General features: G+C 42.9%; 1 long non-coding RNA gene across 1 annotated transcript in view; it reads right to left on the bottom strand.

Annotated features, from left to right (window-relative positions):
* The window catches only part of LOC113973743, an 80,685-nt gene that overhangs the window by 38,625 nt on the left and 28,884 nt on the right, over window positions 1-13,176 (bottom strand). The window lies entirely within an intron of this gene.

Raw genomic sequence — 13,176 nt, 5'->3', positions numbered from 1 at the left:
TCACATTTAGGTCTCCAGTTCAAAAAAATTCAGCCCAAAAACTGTCATTACCTGATAGTTTTTATTACTTCTATTTACAGCACAAAATTTCCCAGAGAGCCAAACTGAGATCAAGACTTTCTACTCCCTCCCTCCTTACGTTAGGGATAGTGTCTAAACTAAGGAACAGACCTTCTCTACAGATCCCATATTATAAACAGACCGCAGATATGAAGGAAAAAGCACAGGAGACAGAAATGTGTTGTCAAAATTCAGTGAGTCTGACATAAAAGAGAGTCCGACTGCCAGGCTGACTCTCATCTGTGCTTTGTGTCTCAGGAGAGCTTCCCCACCCCACCCTGAAGGCAAAATACCCACATGTGCAGCAAGATCTGAGCTCCAGGATACACCATCCTCACTAGACAAGTCCATATTTTTCTTTTAGCCCAACTGGAAAAGGGGTGATACCCCCCAGGAGCGCTGGGCTCACCCTGCACAGGCTGCAGAGACCATCAGTGCACACAGGGAGCACATCCAGGATTCCCAGACACCCAGCAACATGGCCTGAGCCTCCCTCTCTGAGTGCCTGGGAATGCTGGGCAAAGGTTTAAATCAAAAAACCCAACCCCAAAGTATCCCCATCCAAGACATAATGATCTGAGAAAGCAGCTTGTCTTAACAATTGGATCAAAAGGAGCAGGAATCTGTGCTCCTGCTCTGCTCTCCTAAAACAGGACCACCTATGATTATAATTCAATATAACATCAGAAAAGCAGCCTTTGCATGAATCTCCTCCAGCTCAAAGATGGCCTTTCCAGGTCAGGCTGGCAGGGTGGGCAGGAATCCTGCTGAAGGAATCCTCAGATCAGAGTATCTACCAAGCACTTCTCCTGGACACCAAGATCATTCGTTCAGAAAAATCACACCCTTTTCTCAGCAAGCTAATTATTTTTAAAAGTAATAGAAGAAAAATTAAAGCCTCAAAAATGAGGGACACCATCCAGAGTAAAGCATCAGCAGCAGGGTTATCTCTCTGTAAATATATATATATATTTATCTCCCCACATAATATCTCTGTGTAATCAACAACCTCATCTCTCCACTCTGCAATAACAAGCAGTAATTCTATTTCCACTGTAAATCATTTCAATTCTGACATCTTCACTGGGGACCAAATAACATGTGACCTTATCTAACTTAAATCTGGTATTAATTTTAACAAGAAAAAAACGGTTTATGAAATTCAGGAGCTTAGGGTAACTGGGGGGATACAGGTCTGCCTCAAGGGGTAGCATATGGGTTTCATTTTCTTTACATTTTTCACCAAATTCTGAGAACTACAGTAACATTTTGCTGTAGGGTGACACAAAATTGTGACTCCAAATCTCGCCTGGAAGGAGCAGGGGTCTGAACACAGCACCGGGCAAGAGAAATTTAGAACATTTGAACAACAGTTGCAAAACCTTACATAGACTTGATTTCTTACCAAGCTTTTTTCATGTAACTGTAAAAACCTTTAAAAAAAAATAGCCTTCTTCTTTGAAAAATAAGAATGATGCTGTTATGAAATATAGATAAAGCCAAATTCTGCTTCCAGTTATGCTTTTAAGTGTGGAGTGAAGTACAGGAAGTTAAGCTGCTATGACCTTAAGTCCTTAATGGGACCTTTGAGATAATTTGTCAAAAAATTGATTCTTCAACACCAACTTTCTGAACTTCAATGTGAAGGACCCTTCCATCCTGAAGATATTTTTACCTTTCTACACATACAGTTTTCTCTCTTTTATTGTTTGTTTTTTCCCAAATACTTTCATGCCACCAAGCAGAGACTGTTGCACGGCCATGCCTTCAAAAGCAGAGAACTCTTCACTTGAATTAGCAGTAGCACATATGGTGAGGACAAGCTGGCCACACACACACACTCTGCTACCTATTTTAGAGGTACATTAATCAGATACATCTCACTTATTCCATTGCTTTTACTTTTGCTATTGAAAAAAATCTTCATTGTCTCATTTTAGAAAGTTTTCAAATAAGTTGTCTAAAAAGCACTTAGTTTTGTTTGTCTTAACACCCTATCTATTAATTTTATTGCATGTCCCCCAACTCTTGTACGGTGAAAAAACCCCAAGGAATAACCATGCACTGCACACACTCCTCTCTGCACTCCCTCCAAACATCCTTCCCAGTCCAGACAGTCTGAGGCTACTCCAGCTCTGCTCCATTCTGCACCTCTCACTGGCCTTTTTAAAGATTATTCTAGTTCTGTCACATCCCAAGATAGAGGAAACCAGCCTGGTGAGCCACAAGTGTACCTGGCAGTTACATCACGGATTGTGTTGCTTTCAGCCTTTGTTCTGATTCCTTTCCCCACAACAGTCACGTGCTCTTTGTGGTTCTGATGAGCAAAAGTAGGTTCTCCCCTTGTACTTACGACACAAGACACAAAATAACACATCAATACAGGACAGGAGCAAACAGACACCATCTGATTATCATGACAGATGGTCACTGAAACTGCTGCCAGGATTGTGGGAAAGAGAGAAAGAACCTAAAAATAGCAACATTTGGTTTGCAGGTCTTTTCCTGTACTTCCTTCTGTAGATCAGGTGCAACACCTAAGAAAGCCTGACTGTGGGACCTCAGAAGTGTCCAGGGCCAGGTTGGACGGGGCTTGGAGCAACCTGGACTAGTGGAAGGTGGCCCTGCCCATGGCAAGGGGTGGGACTGGATGAGCTGTTAAGGTCCCTTCCAATCCAAACAATTCTATGATTCTGTGATAAATTGAGTGAGTATAATCAGATTAAAATCAATATAAAATCACTAGAAAAATTCATCAACAACTGTAGGATGAGATCTCTCCATAAACCAATATTTTAAGAAGTGTTTATTACCTTATTTACTAAATCTGGGTACAAACAAGGCAGAGAGTTCCCATTCTTCCTTCCCACCAAGAAGGTCGTGGGTCATTTTGAAGCCACTTTCATCAGCTGCAACAGAATCAGCTCTGACAGCTTTTTTCACCAGGAAGTGAACTGTCTCCAAGAGCACAGGTTATTTTCTATTGGTAGGAAAAATGATGCCACCTCACCTCCCACAGTAAGTCCTGTACCACGTCAAAGCCAAGACGAGCACTTTTTCCTACTGCAATCAAACACTACACACCTTCAATTCATGATGTATCAAAAAAATTCAGGTCAAAACAGTACCAAACATAGGCCTCCAGAAGATAGGACTCCTTACCCAGCATCTCTCCCCTGTGCCCAAGAAAAAAACCCCAAAGAAATGCAGGAAAGGCATCCTGCTGGACTGTTAAAGAGGTTGGTGCCAACAGTGAACACATTAGGTAACCTCATTATCCACTGCCTAGTGCCAAAGGCAAAACAGGTGTGAGGATCCCAAAGCAAGAGGAAAGCACAGCCTGTTAATAGAAATCTGCAATTTTAAGGGCATTAAAATATTTCCAAATGTTCAGAGAAAAGCCTCCCAGTGGAGCAGACATTTACTAATGGAAAGTAAAAGAAAAATGTGAATTGCTGGAAAGGTGCATCTTTTTTAAGACACAGCTTGCTTTTGCCCTTTTTGAGTTCAGATTGTTAACACAGAGACTTAAAGGCCTGAGTTTCCTTTTGTTCCCCAAAGTGAGGAACAGGAAAGAACAGTCACTATGGTTTTTGTGTCACATTATTAAGTTTACCATTTCAGAGGGATGGAAGACTTTTTGAGACTCAATAAATGAGACTATTCCGCAGCAGAGGTCATATTGGAATTGCCACCTTGTCCCTTCAACTTTCACTAATCTACCATTTCCAGTTCAGATCTGGAAGTAACTGCTATCAGAAATAACTACTAACCAGCAGCAAATTTTGGTGAAGTTACTGGAATTACACAGCTGCAGAGGCAAGTGAGAATCAAACTTTTTTTCTTGAACCATCACTACAATCAGATCCTGGAATCTGTATCTGGTATATTGAAATATCTGGGAAAGAAAATAAAGACTAGCAGAGTTCCAGAAGTCATGGTTTTACAACATCACTTTGATTCTCTGATATGTTTCCTCAGACTTAATGTCCGAATTTAGCTGAATTTAGTTTTGTCCATTCCTTCAGTCCCCACACTCGAATGACACAATTCCCTTCCTTTTACTACAAGGTACATAAAGACCTTAACATGGCTTTTAATGGAGGAAATACCTGTATGTGAAGGGAACATTATACCACCTGAGAGTCAAAATTTCATAATTATTTACTAGCACTATCAATACTTTCCACATTCAGAACACAACAATGCAGTCTAATTAGTCTTTAAGAGCCATGATAATTGATTGGCAAGAATATACACACAGAAAGTGAAGGACAAGGGGAAAAAAGGAGAGCTGCAATAGTTCAGACAAAAAGTCCACCTTCCCCAGCATCCACCAGTGCTGGTGGGCAAGGGAGAGACAAGCAGGACTGGGACAAGAGAGGGAGTGGTGAAGGGTTAACAGTGAACTGCAGAGGATCTCAGTGTAAGGGCTGGTATTTGTGCCCAGGCCCCTCAGACTTTCCAGCAGCCTCTTCCCAGTGGATCCCCAGCTCCTGAACCCTGCAGGAGCACACTGGGGGCTGGGCAGCCCCTTCTCCTCTGAGCACCCACCTCACCCTCAGCCAACACAAAGCAGCTCAACATCCCCACCGTGTCCTGGTGGGGGAGATGACCAATCATGCAGATCCCAGATAACCATGGGAACCTCTAGGGCAGGAAAATATTAACTCCACTTTTGCTGTCTTACATGTGCTCATATGCCCTTTTGGAATAGGACCAGAGCTTCCAAAAAAAAAAAAAATCACAGAAAATCCTTTCTCTCCTCTGGCAAAATCCCAGGTAATTTAATTTGCTTGGCTCATCTGTTGCTTTTCCCTCTCTCAGAAATGGACCCTCACTGTGCTTCCTATAAGCCAGAATGCAGAAATCTAATGTATTACTCACAGCCTTTCCTCAGCAGTGTGGTTTAGTGGTTCAAATGGAAAACTGGGAGCAGTGGAGCCTGGTTCCCGAGCTCAGCTGTGCCACTGCTCGCCATGGTTAGGTTTCTTGGGATTGTTTGCTGAAATAATTTAGCAACACATTTTGCACATTCTTTCCTTGCCTATGAAAAACGTGGACAAAATTTGGAAGTTTCATTACCTGCTTGTAAACACTTCCATCCACAGGTGCAAAAGGCTGTGCCAGCACAAAGTGAGCACCCCCTGGTCACACAGGATTCCACCGTGCCAGGGGCTCTCACACAGCCCCTGGGGAAAAGCTTTCACCTTGGAAGGAAACAATCCTTGAGCTTCACACTCCTGACTGCAGATCTCCTCCTGGAACTGCTTCCAGCAGGTACATCTGCTGTTTAACAGGCAAGGGACACAATTTCATTTACCATTTAACAAGAACAAAGTTTCCTACACTTTTTCCACCCTTCCACTGTCAATCTGCTCCAGCACCGACCTGTGTGTCATTATTTCCACAGAGTCATGTAGACTGTTTTATTGAAAAAAAAAATTTTCCAGAAGTTTTTGTTGAAACACCACTTTGAAGACAATCTATGTACAACTCAAATGCCACATTGTTTTTTTTCAGCTGCCGCTGTATTTCTCATGGCTTTTAAGAACTCGTGAATGTTCTTTCAATTAAAACTCTGGTCAATCAAAAAACGTGACAACTATAGAGTCTCGAGAAGCATCTGAAGCAAATTCTACATTTCCAATTATGTTAACCTGTCCTTCATTGTGTTTCAAAACAGCTCCTTCAGAAGCTGTAAAACCATGAAATTAAAAAAAATTATATATACATATATATATAAAAATAAAACCAGCACTGAGGAAAGAAGAATAATCTCCACATATTGAGCTTTCCCACATGGATTCAGTGTAATAAATCTACTCCTGTTATCCCCCTTGCACAAAGGGTGGAGGGATTGTGATGGATTAAAGGAGAACTTTGAAAGAAACTGTCAAAAGAGGGCCCAGGCAGCAGTCACAGGATCACGACAATACTCATGGCTCTTGACATACTGGAAACCCTCCCAATAAACAATGATCCCTAAACACGAACTGCAGTTAGAGCCCTTCAGAAGGAATTCTGTCAAAACAGAAAGTGCAATGGAAGTCACAGAGGAACAAAATGCCTGTGAGTAAATCCTGGCAGTGAGTCCCCCCTTCGCACACACACTTCTCTAATGTTTCTTTTGACTGATTCTTGTGCTGAAATGAGTTCATATGACAAGCCTGATTTTTTCCTCCACAGATCACCACACTTTTCCAGCACAAATAACCCCAAGTATAAATCATATACTTGCTGAAATGCTTAGATTGGCATGTTATCTCATGTAAGAGCAAGGTACCAAGATCTCAGTTGTAGAGACGTGGTATTTTTTTGTTAGGCAAATTGCACTGGTTTTTTCTTTATATAATGCTTCTGTAGGATATTCAACATTTTTCCTTCCTCTGATAACAGATATGGACTGATAACTCAGTTTGTAGATAGTGTTCTTCACTCATGTATTTCAAAATGCAGATAATTATCGCCAATTTAATAATGAAAATCCTGATACAAAGATCTCTTTCTTCTCATTCCAGCAGGAGAACATGGAACAAAATTCGTGAGTCTGAACACTCAGTTCAATATGTTCTCCAAATAATTTACATCCCATTATAAAATAATTAGACTGGCTCAGACTACAAAATGACCTTAAGTAAAGTTCAGGAATTTCGGGTCCTAGGATGTGTACCAGACTCCCACGCCTGCTCAAAACAAGTCTTAACATCAACAGTTCAGTGAACACTGAAACTGAAAAATTCTGTGTGCCTTTAGTCCTATTCCCTCCTCCAATAATCTCAGCATTTATTTTCTCTAAGATAGTCCTTGTTTCAGCATCCCCTTTCCTTCCTTCCCCCGCTCACATCTCCCAGGCTCTGCAGCTGCTCTCACCCACAGTGCTTTCCTCTCTGTCTGGGGACAGGCAGCACGTGCCTCATTCACACTGGCCAGGGAGCACCTGGGAGCAGCTCCTGGGCCAGGTGATGGCCCAGAACAGGCAACATTTGAATTCTGCACACTCGTGTTTTTGTAAGAGCAGCAATCCACAATCTTTCCCTTGTTCAACTCCTGTTTTCCACAAAACTTATTGATTCCCTTGAGATGCCAATGTTAAGAGGAATATATGATATCATTCTGTCTAGAGACAGGGGTGGAGGGAGGCAGGATAACAGTCCTCAGATACATCAGTCGGCTGCCGCAAAAAGGATGAGTGTTCCATGAGTAGGATGAGAAGAAAAAGGGCTGAATTTCATCACAAAACATTCAGCTTAGACATGTAAGGAATTACCCAACTCTTGTAGCTTAATTAACCAAATTGCCAATAGAAGGTTGGAACAGCATCACTGGGGCTTTCAAGAACAGGTGAGCTGGAAGTGCTGGAAGGAAACATGGGATAGTTTGGTTCCACTCACTTGGGGGGCAAAATGCCTCAAGAGGCCACCCATCCTTACGTGCTGGGCTTCAGTTCACCACAAGAGACCAGGATAAACAGAAGGGCAGGGTGTGGAATCAGCATCAGACAGAGAAGAAAGACAGACATGGACCTGTTGGAGGCCACGGGGATGCTCTGAGGGCTGGAGCCCCTCTGCTCTGGAGCCAGGCTGGGAGAGCTGGGGGTGTTCACCTGGAGAAGAGAAGGCTCCAGGGAGACCTTATTGTGGCCTTTCAGCACTCAAAGGGGGCTTGTAAGAATGGGGACTATAGCTCTGACACCAAATTAAAAGAAACAATTATAAATAAGTTCTGAAAAATCAGCTTGCTTCATGTCTTGTAGTCTTTATTCAGAACTGCCCACCTTATTTATCATTGTCATGTCTTACTCAAAGTAATTCAATACTTAGGTAGAGGGTGCTTTTGTTACCTGACTGGTACTGTGCTTTTTCTCCCCAGTTGAGTAAAATTTTTAAGTGAATCAATCTCCCTTTAAGAGCTGGATGGCCCTGCCAGCTTAGCCAACACGAAGCGTTTCCAAGGAAGTTTCTTGCTCATCGCATTGAGGAATGAAATATTTTAAAAGCCCAGACTTCAAAATCCCAGATGGTCTCGAAGTCCTTTTAAAATAAGCTGTGTGAGTTTACAGTCAAATCTGCCCAAGAAAACCTTCTAATGGAGACTGAAAACTATAAATGCTCTCAGTTTATTAAAAAATGATTTGACACCAGCACAGACTATTTCAATTTTTTTTCCTCACATTGCAGAGCTAGAAACACTTCTCAAAATATTTACTTTCAACAAAGTGACAGCAGCCCCTCAAGAAGTGTTATGTATGAGCCAGTATTTGAGGGTTTTTTGTTATATTTCATATTATATTGTCTGTTGAATAAAATGTTTTAAAAACATTAATGTAATATAGAATTTCAGACTCTTAATCATTTTGACAGGTTTTCTGAAACTCTTCAGAGCAACATTTGAGTAACGACCCCTTGCAACACACGGCACTGAAACGGGGCAGGACTGGGGGAAGGGGCGAGGAGGCTGCAAAGGTCTCTGCTCTAAAACACATGCATTCATTAGAGGAGAAAAACGCTGAGAAATTTGGCACTGAGAGGAGTGTTTAAATGAAGTCTGCCTGAGGGGATAGCCCCGACCTGCACTCCTACCAACGGGATGGGTATCATGTGAACCTTAACAAGAATGACGTACCAGGTAAAAAATCTCTGTAAGAAAGCAGAGCCCCGTGCCACGCTCTGCACAGCCCAGAGCCCGGGCTGCCCACAGGGGAAGGTTTCTAGAGTGATGCACAGTCCATGCACAAACATCCACACAAGAATGGCAACAAACTAAAACCAAAAAGGCACTATATTCTGTACTTTCAGGATGTTCATTGAGGGTAAATCCAAGTTTCATTAACAGTGTTTCAGGTGAGCTCATTTTGAATGCTGATTATTTTATGCCTTAACTCAAGTTTTTCGGTGTGTCTGCATCCCAATGCATTCTCTAACTTGTAGACCTACATTCAAATCTTGCATCTTAGCTATCCAAAAGGACTATTTAATCCTTGAAATGCCAGAGTCCACATGCCAATCGATGTGCTCTCATCTGAAAATCAAATCCACAGTTGAAGCACAGCAATGGACTCAATGGGTACCTGGTTTTCCAAACCACAATTATTCAAAAAACACTTGGAGACCAAAACAAAGCAACCTTCGTTCACACTACAGAAAAGTCCTGTACTGGCCTGCAGCCTTTGGTATTCGTGGTCCCCCATAACACATGAGTAACTAATTTTAAATATCTATAAATGAAACACAATCTTTCATACAGGATCTATTATAGCTCAAACACCACAATAGGGGACATACACTTAGTTGTCCAATGGAAGTGCTTTATAGTTTTTTATTCTATATACTTCCCCTTTTGGAGAAAGTTGGAATGAAAAGGACCTCATGGGTTGCTTTTCAAAATATTACAGTGCAAAATGAACTAAAGGTTTAACATATATTTCAAGTATGCATTGTCAATGTCTCACTCACATGGAGACAACTCTCTGACAAACTGCAAGTTAACCAGCCACCTTTGCCCATTTTTCTTTCAACTTATCACAGAAACTAATATTCTGTATGAGCTGCTTCCCTGAGAAAACTCAGCTCCGATTCAGCATCTGGAGGCTGATGAAGTGTTGCTTTTGCCCATTTTCACAGCTGCAGCAAACGAGCAGGAGGAGGTCAGTGATTAACCTGAGGTCGCAGTGAGTCAGTGCAGCAGGAGCACAACCACGAACAGCCCTGGCTGTCAGGCCCTGCCCTCGTCCTCCTACTGCCACAGACACAGCCCCTGCCAGCTCTGCCACACGAAAATGATGGACTAGTTGCTGCCAGACAGAGAGAAAGGGCAGTTTTCCCTGAACACAGCACTGTCAATCCAGTCAGTCTTGATCTGTAAACACTCTCCAACCCCAGCACAGCTCTGCCAATACCTCTCACTTCTGGCCTGTCAAACCCTGGTGTTCGTGCCGTGGGCCCCTGTTGAACAGGGACTGCCTGCTGAGCCAGATGGGGAGGTGGCTGTGGAACTAGACAATTAATTGGAAAATTCAACACCAAGTTGCACCTGCATCCAGCAGTTCACTGACACTGCAAGAAAGCAAAAAGAGCACATGCAAGCCAAGCCAGAAACCGAGGGGATATTCATCTCCTGCACACAGCAATACCTGACCATAAATGCTCACCCTAAACTGCAGCTGGAATGACAAATACAACTTCATACAAAGGTTTCTTCCACCGTGGAGAATACAAGCAGCTCCAGATTAAGATTTGGACAATCTTGTTTTCTTCAAGTTTGAGTCACACACAGAGCTGTGACTGCAGTGCCCCCTGCCCCACACCAGCTGGCTTTAGTCAGGTTGGTATCACTATTCATGCAAACAGGGTTCCAGAGATTTTGCTCACTGAGACCACTGACAACACATCCCCACTGCTCTGGACTCATGGTGGTGACCATGGCCTGAAGACTGGGGTTTGCTCAGTTGTGTCTATGTGGGATCACAGGCAAGAGCCCACAGTACTCTGAATCAAAAATCTCAGGCAAAAATGTTCTAATAACCCAGTTTTGTACATCCCAGAGGCCTGGACAGCCCTGGAACTACCATCTCTTGTCAGATTTGTGAGCACTTTTCTGAAACAAAACTCCAAGGCCTCTGTGGGTCACCTGCTGATGGTTTGTAACATCATTATTCAATTCCATCTAACACACTGAACTTCCTCCACAAAAACTAGAATCACTTTCACTGCATCAATTTGCTGCCAAAATCCTCCAGCTGGTGTCATGGGGTAGTGCCATTTGTCAAGCAACAGCACAGTGCAGGATAGAGCTTTAAGGGCCAACTTGCTCTGCCATCCAGGCAATGCCGTGGGATCACGTGGGAAGATTCGAAAAACAGATGGGAAAGATCTCTAACTCTTGGAAGGACAGCACATGTACCCTATACCAGTGCTGAATTGATTTCAGGTTTTCCTCAGGGCATTACAGGCACAGCTCAGAACAAACCAAACCTGCACAGGTGTGAATACAGGAATTCTAAGCACTATGTCCCTGAGTGTCACCACTCAGACTCCTGGACAGGCACAAGCAGCAAAGGGGGAGAGGGAGATGCAGGCCAAGATAGCCAGAGTCACCTTTGTTATCCCAAGGGCAAAGGACACTGTCTCTTGAAGATGGTACTTTTCCAAAGTGACATCTTTATTTCTCTGCTGCTTCAACAAATAATATTTCCAGAGAGTTCATATCTCAGATGAACCCCCAGACAGCCAAGCATGTACAAACTAATAACAGTACTTTTGTAGCCCTTTTTATCTTAAGATTCCTCAATGAAAGTATTGAATAAACCAAATAATGCCTTTAATTCAAAGACAAGTCCTTCAATTTAATAATTAAAAGAATAATAGAACAACAAAAATAAAATTAGCCCAATGCATAGGTCCTTATTTATAAGCCATCATTCCACACTCAGCCCTGGGCTGGTCTTTTAAGCCAGATAAATCTGCCACAAACTGGCAAGTACTTTGAATTCTTCAGTTCCCAAACATTCACCAGTCCCTAGAGCTCTTAAAATTCCAACCATACACAGAGTGCTTGAACAAATCAACAAACTATATGTTCTTCCCTCAGCCATCCCCTTTGGAGTGTGTTCTGCGTGGGGAAGAGAACAAAGGACAGTGTTACAAGAACAATTGCTACCCCAAGGCAGAAACACGACCATCCTACTCCTCACCAGCTCCAGAACAAAGAAACACGCCCAGGAATGGATCTCATTCCCATCGGACAGGACATGTGCAACAAAGCCCTTAGTCCTTAACTTGTATTTGTATCAGGAAGATTCCAAATCTACTGCTTGGATGGCAGTGAAAGACAGGTGTCCATTGGTAATAATGGGGTTGAACAGAGGAAAAGCCACAGGGTTTTCTGTAAGGTGCACAAAAAGCAGACATTTCACCCACTCCCACATTGCAGCAGTGACCCAACACACCCCATGGAAGGTGCCCCAGCCCCAGGACATCCAGTCTCCTGGTGGAGAGGCCACGGGGACCCAGCCCCCTCAGGGGTTAGGAGAGCACCCAGGGCAGAGCAAACTCTCTCTGCTGGGACTCACTGGGAGCCAGGGAAGGGAGCAGGGATGCCTGTGTTCCTTCTGGCCTAGGAAACACCATCTGCAGCTGGGAACTTCACTCGAGCACCGAGCGGGTAGAGAAAACAGATGGCAAACAGGAGCAAATGGTTAAAATGTTCCCTCCACTGCAACACACGTGAAATCTCTTATTCCAATGGGCTGCAATAAACCCACGGCTGTCAGTGCACATATAATGCCTTGAAGAATTTTTCTTCACAAGGAAATAAATCTGATTTTTATCTAAGCTGGCAGTAAACAGGGTCAAATATTTAACTGTTTCTGTGGCAACTTCTCTATTGTTTTTCAATTTTAGTTTTGGGGTTTTTTATAATGCCAACAAAGCCAATGCTGCACAGCTACAGATCACAAGGATGTGAGCAAAAGTGAAGAGGGTCCATGGCAAACACCAACTGTCAAACGAGGAAAGTAAATGTTTATTGTAAACAGCGAACCATGGTGCCAGACAAACTCAGCTTCACCAGCACTGGATTTATTGTGCATGGTTCAGTCAAGTGATTTATACGGATTACACCACATTTTCCCTTTTTGTAGCTTGCCTTGATAATCAAAAAGTCTTTTTGTAATTTACATTAATAGCTTTGCAACATTGTGGAAAATATTAAAAAAGACCTTTATATTTTTGGCACCTCCCGCTTCGGAGGATTGCACACAATCAACGCGCCTTTGAACCGTTCCAAAGGGTTTGGCAAGAATTTGAGGTACACCCAAAATGTCATGAAAGACCCTGTACTGAATCCTCGGAAAAGCTGGTCAGTGAATGTCCAGGTCAATAGTTTTCTTAGGCCCAAGTTCGCAGTGAAGCTCTGCCAGCAAGAAAAACATCACACGTACGAGTTGCTTCCATTGTCTCAACTCCCTGGTTTAGAAGGGTAATAATAAAACACGTTAGAGAGGTGTTGTTTCAGTGGATCCCAAGTTGGGGAATACTTTCAGACCATAAAAGGATGTCACCACAGCAGATTTCAGAATTAAATCATTAAGAACTAGCACGTGTTGCCTCAGCAACA

The sequence above is a fragment of the Neopelma chrysocephalum genome, unplaced genomic scaffold (genome assembly GCF_003984885.1).
Source record: "Neopelma chrysocephalum unplaced genomic scaffold, ASM398488v2 Primary Assembly neopelma1_105, whole genome shotgun sequence".
NCBI classification, from domain to species: domain Eukaryota; kingdom Metazoa; phylum Chordata; class Aves; order Passeriformes; family Pipridae; genus Neopelma; species Neopelma chrysocephalum.
This window is presented reverse-complemented; position numbering and strand designations above follow the sequence as displayed.